The sequence below is a fragment of the Podarcis bocagei genome (genome assembly GCF_964188305.1).
Source record: "Podarcis bocagei genome assembly, chromosome: 13".
NCBI lineage: Eukaryota > Metazoa > Chordata > Lepidosauria > Squamata > Lacertidae > Podarcis > Podarcis bocagei.
In genome coordinates this window covers 58,126,569-58,143,371 of record NC_138138.1, presented here as the reverse complement: position 1 = coordinate 58,143,371, position 16,803 = coordinate 58,126,569, and positions in this window count along the sequence as shown.

The window sequence follows — 16,803 nt, the reverse complement described above, 5'->3', positions numbered from 1 at the left end:
TTTCCCAAAAAGCCTTCACCCTCGGGCATGTCCACCAGAGGTGAAAAAAAGTTCCTTCAGCCTCCTTACATTTCCAACATTTATTGTCAGACAAATGATATATCTTTGCAAGTTTGACTGGGGTCATGTACCATCTGTATACCATTTTCATAATGTTTTCTTTTAAGGCACTACATGCCGTAAATTTCATACCGGTGGTCCATAACCTTTCCCAGTCTTCAGACATAATGTTTACCCAATGTCTTGTGCCCATTTTATCATAGCTGATTTAACTGTCTCGTCTTGAGTATTCCATTTCAGCAACAGGTTATACATTCTTGAAAGCACTTTCGTCTTAGGTTCAAGTAGTTCTGTCTCTAGTTTTGATTTTTCCACCTGGAAACCAATTTTTTTATCCTTTTTAAACACCTCTAAAATTTGGGCATAATGGAACCAGTCTCGCACCTTTCCCTTCAATTTTTCAAAGCTCTGCAACCTCCAAGTATCACCATCTCTTTCTATTAACTCACAGTATTTTGCCCAGCCACTCTCCATATTACGTAATTTAATGGCTTTGGCCTCCGTCGGTGATAGCCACCTCGGAGTCTTATTTTCAAGTAAGTCCTTGTATTTAGTCCAGACAATAAATAGAGCTTTCCTGACAATATGGTTTTTAAACAGTTTATGAGACTTTACCTTGTCGTACCACAAGTATGCATGCCACCCGAAAGCATTGCTATGCCCTTCCAGATCTAGGACATCAGTGTTTTCTAACAGAAACCAATCCTTCATCCAGCAGAAGGATGCAGCTTCATAATACAATCTTAAGTCCGGCAGGGCAAACCCCCCTCTTTCCTTTGCATCTGTTAATATCTTAAATTTTATTCGGGGCTTTTTGCCCTGCCAGACAAACTTCGCAATATCCTTCTGCCACTTTCCAAAACATTCCACTCTGTCCACGATCTGAAGGGTTTGAAACAGAAACAACATTCTTGGCAAAACATTCATCTTTACTGCTGCAATTCTTCCCAACAAGGAAAGTTTCAATCTTGACCAAATTTCTAGATCCTTTTTGATTTCCGACCAACATTTTTCGTAATTATCTTTAAATAAATTCAAATTTCTCCCAGTCAAATTGACCCCCAGGTATTTCACCTTTGTTACCACATTTAGTTCTGTTTCCTTCTGGAACCCATCTATTTCTGAAGGTGTCAAGTTTTTTGCCAAAACCTTAGTTTTATGTTTATTCAACTTGAATCCCGCCACCCGACCAAATTCAGAAATTAATTCTAAAGATCTTTTTGCACTAGCTTCTGGCTCCTGTAATGTCAAAACCAGGTCATCTGCGAAGGCCTTCAGTTTATATTGTTTTTCTCCGACCTGTATTCCTTCTACCTGCTGGTCCTTCCTAATCAAGTTCAGCAACACCTCCAGGACAGAAATAAATAACAAGGGTGATAGGGGGCATCCCTGTCGTGTCCCTTTTTCAATTTTAAACTCCTCTGTCACCACGTTGTTTACAATCAATTTAGCTTTTTGCTCTGAATAAATTGCTTCAATACCATTTTGGAACGCCCTCCCCACTCCCATCCCTTCCAAATTTTTCTTCATAAATTTCCAAGACATATTATCAAAGGCTTTCTCGGCATCTATGAAGATCAAAGCTGCCTTCGTGTTCAAATTTGTCTGTAGTAACTCCAAAACATCCACAATGTTCCTGGTGTTGTCAGACAAATGTCTGCCCGGAAGAAAGCCTGCTTGGTCTTTATGGATTATTTCATTTAAAACCTTTTTCAATCTGTTTGCTAAAATGTCAGCAAAAATTTTATAATCCACATTTAGGAGTGAGATGGGACGGTAGTTCCTTAGATGGGTCTTTTCAGATTCCAGTTTTGGTATCAAAGTGATGAATGCCTCTTTCCACGATTCGGGTGCCCCCTTCCCTTCCATAATTTGATTGCATACCTCCAATAATGGCTGGACCAGATATTCCTTCAGTGTCTTATAGTATTTGGAGGTAAGTCCATCTGGACCTGGAGATTTGCCTAGTTGCGTATTCTGAATGGCACTTTCAATTTCCTGTTGTGTTATTTTGTGATTCAGGGCTGTCTGTTTATCTTGTGTTAATTTTTGCAGGCCATGGCTTTTTAGAAATTTATCTATCTCAGTCTCTACTTGGGGTCCTTGAGTAAACAGTTTTTTAAAATATCTCTGAAAACACTTTCTGATATCCTCTGGTTTCTGAATACATTCTCCTTCTACTTCCAGATTGGTGACGAAGTTCAATTTCTGTCTCTTTTTCAGCTGCCATGCTAACAGCTTCCCACATTTGTTTGCGGATTCAAATGATCTTTGTTTCATCTGTTTAATTTTCCATTCAACTTCTTGGTTGATCAATTTCGCATATTGTGCTTGATGGAATTTTATTTCTCTTAAGACTTCTTTTGATTTTGGGTTTAATCTCAACTTTTTCTCTCCGTCTCTTATCTTCTCCAAGATCTTATCCTTTTTACCATTCCAAAGTTTTTTCTTGATAGTATTCTGTTGTATCAGAAACCCTCTCATAACAGCTTTACTCGCGTCCCAGATTGTTTTCTTTTCCACCGACGTATTCAAATTTATTTTGAAATAATCTTTCAACGTTTTTTGGGCCTTCTTCACAATCTCCTGATCTCTAAACAAGTAGTCATTCATTCTCCATCTAAAGGATCCAGCTGGTGTAAGTCTCAGATCTATTTTCAAAGCATTATGGTCTGAGCAGGTTTTAGGGCAGATCTCAACTTTTTTTGTCTTAGGAGCCAGTCCTCTAGATATCCAGACTTGGTCGATTCTTGTCCACGATAGATGGGCCTCAGAAAAGAATGTTCCTTCTTTACCTAGAGGGTTCTTTGTCCTCCAGATATCAATCAAATCCATATTGTCTGTAAGTTCAAAGAAAGTCTTTGGGAGTCTGCCATCTTTGGTCAAATTCTGATTTTGTGACTTATCCATGTGTGTGGAGACAACTCCATTCATATCACCCATCAAAATGATGTTAGTATAGTCAATATGGTCCAACATTGTCTCATGCAGCTTCTTATAGAATTCCGATTTCCCATCATTTGGTGCATAGATTCCTACAATCAAAAATTTTTCTCCTTGTGCTTGAATTTCAATCGCCAAGATCCTTCCTTGTTCATCTTTAAAAATCAACTTTGGCACTAGGGTCTCCTTTGCGTAAATCACCACTCCTCTTTTTTTAACCTTGTCTGATGAGATAAATTCTTGGCCTAGTCTCTTGTTGATTAACACTCTCCTATGGAGCCTAGTCACATGTGTTTCTTGAAGGCAAATGATGTCTAGTTGTTCTTTTCTCAAAATATGAAAAATCTTTTTCCTTTTTTCGGGAGAATTCGCGCCATTAATGTTCCAACTGAGAAGCTGCAGAGACATCTCGGACTAGTTATTGGCCTGTTGGGATGTCTCCTTTGTCGTTTTTGTCTGGAGGTGGAACCGGGTTCAATCCAAACGAAGGAGGTGGCCAGACTCCTGCTACTCCTTTCCGAAGGTCCTCCCCGTGATCGTTTAGGAACTTTTCTTGCTCCTCTGCTGTTCTGATTCTTACCTTCTCCCCTTTCAGGGTAAAAGATAGTCCTTGAGGGAATTCCCACCTGTAAGGGATTGTGTTGTTTCTCAATAAGCTTGCTAGGTCTTTATATGTAGCTCTTAAATCCAGTAGCTGTTTTGGTATATCTCTGAAGATTTCTGCCTTTTTTCCCTGAATCACCAATGAATTTTTAAAATGCAGGCCGAGTATCTTTTCTTTTTCTTGCCTAGATCTCAGAATGATCAGGCAATCTCTTGGTTTATCCTTCTTAGCCACTCTTCCTAATCTAAAGGCGGTGACAATCTTAAAGTCTTTCTCTTCTGCCAGACCCCAGAACTTGGATATTTCTGTTGTCAAAAAGCCAATCAAGTCCTCTTTTTCTGATTCTGGGATGTTTCTAATTCTGAGATTATTTTCCCTATTTTTCAGTTCTGCAAGGGACAGATACACTTGTTGTTCAGTGACCTGTCTACTCAGTGGTCTGACTTCCCCTCTTAATTCCTCTATCCTCTTTTTATTTTCGTCTGCTTTTGTATTTACTTCCTCGACTAATTTTCGATTTTCTGTTGTAGTCTTTTCAATGTTACCTATTGCCTGTGTATTTTTAGTAACTTGGTCTGTCAATTTATTAATTGAGGCTGTCACCTGGTCAAATTTAGCAGCTTGTTCGTCAAACCTAGCTGCTTGTTCATCAGCTTTCTTATTCAGTGCTGCCAACTGCTCCAATATTTCTTTAGAAACAGGATCTAGCCCTCCAGCAGCCATCTCTCCAAGAGTAGGCTGTATGGATTGTCCTTCTTGCAGACCTGTCAAAATTGGGACAGATGATCTGCGTAGCTGCACAGGCAGAGTTGATTGCAAAAGTTCAGTTTGTTTTGCTTTCTTTCCAGCCCTTGTTTTTGCTGTACCACTCATTCCACAGCTGTCCCAGTATCAAGGTCAAATTGTAAATCCCATGGGAAAAGCAATCCCAAAGAAAGTAAACATCCAGACAAAAAAAAAAAGAAAAGAATTCCAAGACCAGTAGCAGTTCTCAGAGACTAATAATTCCACAATCCAGCAGGGGGAGCTCCCCAGAAATTAGGGAGAAGGATAGGAAATTTCCACCATTAAGTTCCCACAGCAAAAGAAAGAGAAAAAAAAATTATCCAAAGCAGGGGGGGGACCCCTCACATTCAGTTTAAACTGCAGAGAATAAAAGTTCTTTACCAAGGTGCGTGCAACAGTTCCTTTTTGCAACTTACAAAGTAGCCCAGTGTAACTTAATAATTTTATCAACAGTTGTCGCAGTCCGATGTTACTTGTATCCAGTCAGACCGAGAGCAGGGTTTCAAAACTTTGTAATCCACAGGGGAATAGAAAGAGAGATCCCAGTCTTTGTTCACTTATAAAACTGTTATGTCCTTTCTTTAACTTTTAATCAATCAATGCCGAATTTGCAGAGTAAATTCCAACTCCTTTTAAGTTCCTTTCAGCGCTTCTGCTTTAAAGGGACTTTGCTCGATACTTTAAGCAGAGCCGGAAGACTGACTTCCTTTTTAGCGTCTCCCGCTTTCAGCCAAAATTCGCCAAATTAAGTTCAGATAAAGCCTCAGGTTTCTTACTCACGAGTAGGTTGTTTCAATTCTGTTGTTCAAAGAAGAAAGGTCAGCGCCGATCAGCAGCAGCCGCGCGGCTTCACTTCCGCGGAAAGAGCGATGGATTCACAGCACCGCTACCCCCTCCACGTTCCAAGACCCCTTACGGGGTCTCTTCTGCGTTTCCGAGGTCGCTTCTGGTGCCCGCCGAACCCCACGGCCACGGGCTCACTCTACCCGTGGTTTCTCTTGGTGGGTCGTCGCTGTGCCGCAGCGCACGACCCTTTTCCGCGGAGCCCCTCTTCAGCAGCTGAAGAGGACCGCCATTGCTGAACGCGCCGCCTCCGGAAGTCTGGATGCAAAAATTTTAAGAGCAGTTCACAGTAGAACAGTGAGAACAATTATGAATAAAGGAATAAAATTTACTGCAAATTAAGCCCTAAAACAAAATTGGTACAGTGGAACCTCGGGTTGCAGACATAACCCGTGACTGAGGCACGTCCGCAACCCACAGCATTCGCATCCTGAAGCGCCACGTCTGCACAGGCACTGGTGCAATTTGGCGCTTCTGCGCATATGAAAGACCCAGTTCTCTGAGTGCATGTTCTGGGAGCTGGGCAATAGGGGCAGTACAGGATTCCTTTTGGTGTACTGACCTCCCTGCTGCACCAAGGATTCCCTGCCCGAGCTGCTTCAGGTCGTGGCGGATGTTCTCCTGGAGATACCTAGTTTGGTTGTCCTAGGGGATTTTAACATCCATGCCAACATGACCTTACAAGGGGCTGCTTGGGACTTCGTGGAAAGCATGGCCTCCATGGGGCTGTCCCTGAATAAGTTTGGCCCAACTCATAGTCACGGACATGCCTTAGACCTAGTGTTCACCAATAGTGACATGGGTGATATGACACTAGGTAAAAGTGAAACAAAAGAAGTGCCATGGTCAGATCACTTCCTGGTGCAACTGGACTTCTCCGTGACCCTTCTCCTCTGCAGGGAGGTGGGACCAATGCGGATGGTCTGCCCCCGCCACTTAATGAATCCAAATGGTTTCCAGAGAGTGGTAGGGCATGCTTTATCCCATGTTGATGGCCTTTCAGCTGATTCCCTGGTGGCCCGCTGGAATGTGGAGTTGACCAGGGCTATCGACTGTCTGGCTCCGAAGCGCCCTCTCCGACTGCATGGAGCCCTGACAGCCCCGTGGTTTTCTTTGGAGCTGCGGGTGAGGAAACAATCGCTGAGACGGCTCGAGTGCCAGTGGCAGAAAACTCATTCTGAATTGGACCGGACACAGGTTAGAGCTCAATGTCGAGCCTACCAAGTGGCGATAGCAATGGCGAAGAAGACTTTCTTCACCGCCTCTATAGCATCTACAGAAAATAGTAGCAGGAGACTCTTTCAGGTGGTTTGCAATTTAATGGAACCACCTTTACCACCGGGGCCTTGTAAAGACCCCAAGACCTCCTGCAACGATTTTTCAAATTTTTATGCAGATAAAGTTGCTCATATACGGAAGGAGGTAGACACCACTGTGGGAGCAGGGTCGGGGCGAGAGAGTGCTAGAGCCCTGTCTGGTCAAGTTGCATGGAATCAATTTCAATCCGTTACCCCCAAGAATGTGGACAGGCTGCTTGGATGCGTGAAACCAACCACCTGTCTCCTTGATCCTTGCCCATCCTGGCTAATAAAAGCAAGCCGGGAAGGGCTGGGCAATGGGCTCTGCGGGGTGGTGAATGCTTCCCTCTGTGAGGGGGCATTCCCAGACCAGCTGAAAGAGGCGGTCATTAAACCGCTTCTTAAAAAAACATCTTCAGACCCGGCCAGTATGGCCAACTATCGCCCAGCCTCAAATCTTCCATTCTTGGGCAAGGTGATTGAGCGGGTGGTTGCTGAACAACTCCAGGCACGCCTGGAGGATGCAGACCATTTGGATCCCTTCCAATTGGGATTCAGGTCTCCTCATGGGACTGAAACTGCCTTGGTCGCGACAATCGATCATAACATCCTTCTGGACCGTCTAGAGGAGCTGGGAGCTGAGGGCACTGTTATACAGTGGTTCTGCTCCTTCCTCCTGGGCTGTGTCCAGAAAGTTGTGGTGGGGGATGAGTGTTCAGACTTACTTGTGGGGTGCCTCGGGGTTCCGTCCTCCCCTCCATGCTTTTTAACATCTACAGGAAGCTGCTGGGAGAGATCATCAGGGGGTTTGGGCTTGGTGTCCATCAATATGCGGATGATACCCAACTCTACCTCTCTTTCAACTCAGAACCAGTGAAGGTGGTGAAGGTCCTGTGTGAGTGCTTGGAGGCGGTTGGAGGATGGATGGCAGCTAGTGGATTGAGGTTGAATCCTGACAATAATGAAGTTCTGTTCTTGGGGGACACGGGGTGGGCTGGTGTGAAGGACTCCCTGGTCCAGAATGGGGTAACTGTGCCCCTGAAGGGCCAGGTGCACAGCCTGGGAGTCATTTTGGACTCACAGCTGTCCATGGACGCACAGGTCAATTCTGTATCCAGGGCAGCTGTCTACCAGCTCCATCTGGTACGCAGGCTGAGACCCTACCTGCCCGGAGACTGCCTCACTAGAGTGGTGCATACTCTTGTTATCTTCCGCTTGGACTACTGCAATGTCCTCTACGTGGGGATACCTTTGAAGGTGACCCAGAAACTACAACTAATCCAGAACGCAGCAGCTAGTCTGGTGACTGGGAGTGGCCACCAAGACCATATAACACATGTCCTGAAAGACTTACATTGGCTCCCAGTACATTTCTGAGCACAATTCAAAGTGTTGGTGCTGACCTTTAAAGCCCTAAACGGCCTCGATGCAGTATACCTGAAGGAGCATCTCCACGCCCATCATTCTGCCCAGACACTGATGTCCAGCACCAAGGGCCTTCTGGTGGTTCCCTCACTGTGAGAAGCAAAGTGACAAGGAACCAGGCAGAGGGCCTTCTTGGTTGTGGCGCCCGCCCTGTGGAATGTCCTCCCATTAGATGTCAAAGAGATAAACAACTACCTGACATTTAGAAGACATCTGACGACAGCCCTGTTTAGGGACGTTTTTAATGTGTGACTTTTTAATGTATTTTTATTTCATTTTTTGGGAAGCCACCCAGAGTGGCTGGGGAAACCCAGCCAGATGGGCAGGGTACAAATATATTTGTAGTAGTAGTAGTAGTAGTAGTAGTAGTAGTAGTAGTAGTAGTAGTACTTTGTAGGATTTGATAATCTTTATAGGTCTTTTAAATTTCTAATCTATCTATCTATCTATCTATCTATCTATCATCTATCTATCTATCTATCCCCTCCCCCGTTTCCCTTTCTGTACTTCCTTATCCTTATAAAATTGAATATATATATATTTTTAAAATTTACGGCTCCACAGTTTTCTGGGTCGCCCCATATTCATTACCCAACCACCTATGCTGCTCATGGCCAGATCACTTTGGGGCACTGCCATGCTGTAAAAAGATTCTCATGAAGCACAGATCCCCATGGATCCTTAGGTTTTTTATGTTTGGTCACCCTGAAATCACTATCAAATCACACATGATGTATATGACCACAGAACGAACCACAAAAACCACAGAGCACAGCCAAGGAACAAACACTATATTAAATACTTTAATCCTCATGGATCGGCATGATTGTTAAATGGACTCCACCAAATTATATTGTAAGATCACACCAATGTCCATGGAATGACCGAAATACAAACGCTATCTGAAATGGTTCTGCATTAGCAAGAACATTGAAATAAAATGACATTCATATTCATAGCTTCCACTGTGAAGAACTGCACCTGGAAATTTTTGACACTGCTAAACCTCAAGAATGTCCAAGGCAGAGATTGTGATGATCTTACCTGTGAATGTAAATTATCAAACCAACTAGATGGAGACCACCAAAGTAACCATGAAAAACAATCACCTGTCTTGCGTCAATTCAGCTACAAATGGTTTTGGGACAAAAGTTGGTTGCTTTGCAGGGGTAGTAATTATAAATGGAGGTTTAACTGCAAGTTTTTTTGAGAACTGATTTTGTCAGTGCAAACTTTGAAATAGGGGGTTTCCAACGTGGTGCCCATGGGAATCATGTTGCCTGCTGACAGCTTTCCTGGAGTCCACCACGTGTTTTTAGAAAAAGAACAGGATTCGTGGTGAATTGTGCCCAGCATGACTTCAGATTGTTCATAGTACATTTGATTGACTACAGGGGCATATGAAGGGGCAGCGGGGTGATGGTGCCCCAGGGTGCCATGCTGGGGGGAGAGTGACAGTAAGGTCGCTGTACTGGCTGCCGCTCTTGCGGCAACTGTACAGGCAGCCCCTCTCGCAGCGACCGTATGGCTCATACGGGCAGCTGCTCTCGCGGCGACTGTACAGGCTGCTGCTCGCGTAGCGTCCGTACAGGCAGCTCCTCTCATGGCGGTCGTACAGGCTGTATGGGCAGCCGCTCTCCTGGCGACCATACGGGCTGCCACACGCACGGCGTCCATACGGGCTGCCATGCATGCACAGTCCGTACAGGACATTGTGTGCGCACCCATCAGCCAGGACTTGTTACCATATTATAGCTGCCACAAAATCTATCGGCATGCCACCAGAACCAGGGAAGCCTTGCCAGTTGCAGCTCACACAGTTGAAGTGAAATAAAAGACAGAAGAGTAGATCGGGAAGAAAGTTCCCCAGACTGCAGGAAAAGATAACAGTAGCTCCAGCAGCTGATTCAGTGCAGGCTGCTGAGGGGTTTGACTCCTTAAGATCACCAACTGACTATGAGACACCTGGAAAGCACTCAGCCTCAGATGACCTCCACTCCAAAAGGTGGGAAAGAGGATTTGACAGTGACCGATATTGATTATAGCAGCCCCATATTCTCAACACAAAGTGAGAAGTGTTTGGACAAATCACTGATTTGTACATCAGTTCCCCCATTGCACAACTGTACCTTCCCCACACTCAGTCTACAAACCATGGGACTTTGGTTCAGTTGGCAACATCTGTGTGTATGACTATGACATAAACACACTGAAAGGATCAAACTGGATAAATGATCGCATAATAGATGCCTTTCTTGCCTCCAGGGTGATCATGGCCAAAGAGCTAGGTCACAATGGAACAATTTTTCCACTTACCGTACTTGCCACTTCATGCAGATATGTCAAAGATTGCCAGTGCAAGCTCTGAAGAACTGTTTGAGATTTGGAGTGCTAAAGAAAGATGTTTTGATTATTCCAGTAAATGACAGAGAAGTCCACTGGAAACTGATAGTAATCATTTTTAAAAGGAAGACCATGCTCTATCTAGATTCCAAACATGGATTGAACCACTCTGTGATTGATGCAATAATATCCTTCTTAGCATGTCTGTATGAGATGGATTCAAAATATCCCTATAGTTTTGCGGCTGATCATTTTTTGCACCAACTGATATACCCAGGCAAGGTACCGTAATTCCAGTGACTACGGTCCTTTCACATGTACCATTGCCCATCTGATTGCTTCTGCTGCCCAATTACAGTTCATACAAAAGGATATGGCTGCCATTAGACCCTGGATTGCAAAAGAAATAATACAGTACTGTTGGAAAACCTATTTTGAAGGACAAGACAAATATTTTCAAGTGGAAATTGATGCTGTTCCTCCCAAGAAGAGACAAATCTTGAACGAGAGTTACATTACTGGGTCTCGATCCTGCACAGAGGGATGGAAGGATACACTAGCCTATTGCTCAGATATCCTTGTTTGAAGGCTGCTGGTCACTATGTTTCTTGAAGGAAGGGTGCAGGAGGCCCAGTGGTGACCTAACTATGGCTTACTGTGAAGGAAACTGCAAGGACTGGTACCACTGCTTTCGCATAGGCATTGATTCAAAAGATCTTCCAGAGGTTTTTGTGCGTCCAGACTGTCATTAGACTGTGGCCAAATAGATTTTGAAACTGCGAACTGTCATATTCCACAGGTTGGTATAATACAGCAAAATCCAAACATATAGTTTTCATCACCATGGCAGGGATGGTCCTTTTCCATAGAATTCTTATTTATGGAGGTAGTTTTTATATCCTGCTTTTCTCTACTTGAAGGAGTCTCAAAGTGGTTAAAAATCTCCTTTCCCTTCCACCCCCACAACAGACACCTTGTGAGGTAGGTGGGGCTGAGAGAGTTCAGAGAGAAGCGTGACTGGCCCAAGGTCACCCAGCAGCTGCATGTGGAGGAGCGGGGAAGCGAACCCAGCTCACCAGATTAGAGTCCACCGCTCTTAACTACTACACCACAGAAACGTATCTCTTAAAACTCTGGAGCAAGCTGTTCAGTTCAGCCTCATAGTGATACTGATTTGTGGAGGGAAGGTTGGTGATGAGCAAGATCTGTTCCCATTTCCCAACACAGAGACCATAGAGCAGTTTCTTTTGGGGGCTGAACCTGCAGAGTGTTTCTGTTCAGAATTTCCGTGGCAGAAACTGGCTAAGTGCCTTTATAAACATTCAGCTTCTCAAATTGAACCCCATCATGAAACTTTCAGGTGTAGCTGTTGGAGGTGGAGGTCAGAGAAGGTGCTAGTCCTTACCTCCCTCCTCCCAGCCTATCATTGCCCAATGGGCTGAATTCCAGGGCTTTTGCATGCAAAGGGCAAGCTTGTTCTTTACTTGTTTAGACTCTTTAAACTTGGAAACAGATATTTGGCTCCATGACCAAAATGACCAAAAGGGTCAGCTTCTAGAAGACTGGAAAGATCATGATTGTACTTCCCCTACCCTCAGCCCTAACTCCGCTGAGTGTTTTTTGTTATGAGACTGAGTGTTTGGGGCTGATGCTGTAGCATTCTTGTCTGGGGGCTTGATGGAAAAACAGAAAAGTGACCCTCACCTAACTCTCCAATGCCCTTCAACAAGAATGCTGTAGGAAATATTGCTAAGCCCAAAGGGAGGCAAGAATTTGCTTCAGCTCACCTTGTTAATGGCAGAGCAAAAGCTATGCGTGTGTCATTCTCAATCAGTCTACTTTCAGGACTGATTTTAGAACCCTCTTATATCAGGCCACATGGTCACTGGAGGTGGCCCCATCATGCAAACATGACTATCCACACAGGGACCATCTATTTTTGTTTTTTCCCCTGATACTGGATTTTAAGTTACAGTTACATCTTTTAAAACAGCTGTCAGTATATCACACTGTATTCCACTTGCCTTCCAAAGGAACACGTGGCTCTCCCCACATATCGGGTTAGGTTGAGACTGCTGATCCAAAGTAATCAGTAATTTTTACGGTAATTACAATCCTGCTTTCCCTTGTACCAGCTTACCTTGACTTCAGTAAGGCCTTTGAAAAGGTCCCCCATGATATTATTGCAAAACAACAAGTAAAATGTGGGCTAGACAAAGCTACTGTTAGGTGGATTTGTAATTGGTTGATGGGCTGAACCCAAAGAGTGCTCATCAGTGGCCCACCTTCATCCTGGAAAAAAATGACTACTGGGGTTCCACAAGGTTCTGTCCTGGGCCTGGTGCTATTCAATATTTTTATAAATGATTTGGATGATGGAATAGAGGGTGTGCTAATCAAATTTGCAAATGACTGCAAACTGGGAGGGGTTGCTAATACACCAGAGGACAGGGTCAGAATTCAAAATGACCCGAATAGCCTAGAGAGCTGGGCCAAAACCAACAATATGGAGTTCAAAAGGGAGAAATGTAAGGTACTGCACCTGGATAGAAAAAATGAAATGCACAGGTGGGGGACACTTGGCTTGACAACAGTACCTGTGAAAGGGATCTGGGAGTCTTAGTCGACCACAAGCTGAATATGAGTCAACAGTGTGATGTGGCAGCTAAGAATGCCAATGCAATTCTGGGCTACATCAATAGGAGTATAGTGTCTAGATCAAGTGAAGGAATGCTACCACACTATTCTGGTTGGTTGGTCAGACCACACCTGAAATACTGTGTCCAGTTGAAGAAGGATATTGTCAAGTTGGAGCATGTCCAGAGGAGGGTGACCAAAATGTAAAAGGTCTGGAATCCAAGCCCTATGAGGAGAGACTTAGGGAGCTGGATTTGTTTAATCTAGAGAAGAGAAGATTAAGGAGTGACATGATAGCCATGTTTAAATATTTGAAGGGATGTCATGTTGAAGAGGGAGCAAGCTTGTTTTCTGCTGTTCTAGAGACTAGGATGCAGAATAATGGATTCAAACTATAGGAAAAGAGATTCCACCTGGGCGTGGTAATCCAGTCAGGGAAAAAGGGAGGCATACTATGTTTAGGGCACCGTTTCCAGCCCCTTCCCCTTTTCGGGGTGAGCATAGTGGATCCTAAAAAGGGCTGCTCAGTCATGGATACAGCTGCTGAGCTGCTCAACGGCCTCATTCCTTGAGTCAGAACGACTGACCGCCCATGTGTCGGTTCATGACTAGGGGCTTCACATTCCTGCCACAGTAGCCATTTAGTGATGGCCATGGGGGGAGGGTTTGGGGGGTTGGGTTTGGTTTTTGGAAGACGCCTGTGCGTGAATTTGTTTTATGTGTGTAGATTAGTGCACGCTGACCAACGCACAGTCTTCGCAGTAGGGCTCTGTTCTGATGGCATGAGTAGTCACGACAAACTGGTGGATCCTATCTGCTGCAGCCTTCATCCGCCTTCAGAGCCATTGTAACACACTGCTTGTTATCACCCGCCTGTTCTGCCGTTGAGGACTTCTTGGATCATTCTTTGTCTAACTCCTTCCCTGTTATGTACTAAGCTTGGATCCTAGAACAATAGGCAAGTAGGATCCTAGAATGCAAGAACTGATTGGCTTGCAGGAAAAGACCATTCAGGCTCCAGGAGGGAAGCAGAATCAGCTAGTCAGACGGGACTCATTGTGTAAATAATGTATATAAAAGCCTGAGGTTTGGGGGGGGGGATTCAATCACTGTTTTACAAGCTGCAATAAAGAGCATGAAATCACTACAGGACTCTGAGCATATTTAATTTTCTTTGACCTTACCACCTTGGGTGACCCTGCTGGGAGTACGAGATTCCCAATGGCTTCACTCACAAGGGTCATAGGAATGTGCAAGCCCACTCACCATGACAAGTGAGAGAACTGAGATAGATTGCACCGAGCCCTGGTTCTCATTAGACAAAGCGTTCCACCAAAAAGGCTCTGGCTCTGGTTGAGGACAGCTGGATATGTTTTGGGCCAGGGACCACCAGTAGGTTGCTGTTAGATGAGCGTCACACTCATGGGGGGTGTATTGGAAGATAATTCCCACAGATAAGAAAGGTCACAGACTGTTTAGGGCTTTAAAGATTAGCACCAAAACATTGAACCTGATTCGATACTCCACCTGGAGCCAATCCAGCTGATGAACAACCAACTGAATGTGGGCTCTCCACAAAGTCCAAGTAAGAACTCATGCATCTGCATTTTAGACCATTTGGAGTTTCTGGAGCAGTCTCAAGGGTAGCCCTGCATATCTATCTCTCTCACTCTCACTCTCTCTCTCTATCACATTTATACCCTGCACTCCCCGGCTCAGGTGTACAGCAAGTTAAAGTAGTCTAGTCTGCAGGTGACTACTGCATGGATCACCATGGCTAGGTTGGAAAGGGACAGGTACGGTACCAATCTCCTAACCTGACATAGATTCAAAAATTCCAGTTTGGCTACATTTGTGACCAATGCCTCCATAGAGACAGAAGCATCCAGGATCACACCGGGACTCCTGATAGCGGCTACAGGTGACTATTCCGCCCCATTAAGAGCTGGGAGCTGGCAAACCAAACTGAAATTATTCTGGCCCAGCCATTGGACGCCCATCTTTAATGGATAGAGATTCAGCCGACTCCGTTTCCTCCATCCCAGCACACCCACCTAAAAATTGGCCAATATATCCAGGGTAGCATCTGGCAGTAGATCCATGATGTTTGTGGTCAGATCTGTGGTTATGTACAAGATATTTGAATAAAGGGTGAATTTGGGGTTCCCCAATGCAAAAAGTGTGATGATCCATGAGGATCCGTGCTTCAAAACCACGTTTTTGAGCCATGGAGTGGCCAGGAAGCTGTGGATCCGTGTTTTTTGTGGTGCAGGCTGTGCCCATGGCCATGATGTGTGATTTGACGGTGAGTTTGGGTTGGCCAATGGAAAATGCGTGAGGATCCATAAGGATCCATGCTTTGAAATCACGTTTTTGGGCCACTGTATGGCCAGGAACCCGTGGATCCGAGTTTTTTGTGGTGCAAGCTGTGTCCCATGGCATGAAGTGTGATTTGACAGTGATTTAGGGGTGGCCCAGTGCAAAAAGTGTGAGGATCCACGAGGATCCGTGCTTCAAAACTACATTTTTGGGCTACGGTGTCGCCAGGAAGCCATGGATCCGTGACTTTTGTGGTGCAGGTTGTGCCCCTGGCCATGATGTGTGATTTGATGGTGAGTTTGGGCTGATCTAGTGCAAAAAGCGTGAGAATCAATGAGGATCCGTGCTTCAAAACCATGTTTTTGGTCCACGGTGTTGCCAGGAAGCCGTGGATCCGAGTTTTCTGTGGTGCAGGCTGTGCCCCTTGGTATGATATGTGATTTGACAGTGAGTTTGGGTTGGCCCAATGCAAAAAGCATGAGGATCCATGAGGATCCGTGCTTCAAAACCACGTTTTTGGGCCATGGTGTTGCCAGGAAGCCGTGGATCTCGGTTTTTGTGGTGCAGGCTGTGCCCCTGGCCATGATGTGTGATTTGACGGTGAATTTGGGCTGATCTAGTGCAAAAAGCATGAGGATCCATGAGGATCCATGGTTCAAAACCATGTTTTTGGGCCACGGTATGACCAGGAAGCCGTGGATCCGTGATTTTTGTGGTGGATTCTGTGCCCCTGGCCATGATGCTTGATCTGATGGTGATTTGGGGCTGGTCTTGTGCAAAAATCAACAGGATCCTTGAGGATCCATGCTTCGGAACCACGTTTTTGGGCCACGGTAGGGGCAGGCAGGCGTGGATCCGAGTTTTTTGTGGTGTAGGCTGTGCCCCTTGGTATGATATGTGATTTGACAGTGGGTTTGGTTTGGCCCAATGCAAAAAGCATTAGGACCCATGAGGATCCGTGCTTCAAAACCACGTTTTTGGGCCACGGTATGGCCAGGAAGCCGTGGATCCTATTTTTTTGTGGTGCAAGTTGTATCCCTGGCCATGATGTGTGATTTGACGGTGAATTTGGGCTGATCTAGTGCAAAAAGCGTGAGGATCCATGAGGATCCGTGCTTCAAAACCACATTTTTGTGCCACAGTATGACCAGGAAGCCATGGATCCATGATTTTTGTGGTGTAAGCTATGCCCCTGGACATGATGTGTGATTTGACAGCGAGTTTGGGTTGGCCCAAAGCAAAAAGCGTGAGGATCCATGAGGATCCGTGCTTCAAAACCACGTTTTTGGGCCTTGGAGTGGCCAGGAAGCCGTGGATCCGAGTTTTCTGTGGTGCAGGCTGTGACCCTGGGAATGATGTGTGATTTGACAGCGAGTTTGGGTTGGCCCAAAGCAAAAAGCGTGAGGATCCATGAGGATCCGTGCTTCAAAACCACGTTTTTGGGCCTTGGAGTGGCCAGGAAGCCGTGGATCCGAGTTTTTTGTGGTGCAGGCTGTGCCCCTGGGAATGATGTGTGATTTGACAGTGAGTTTGGGTTGGCCCAAT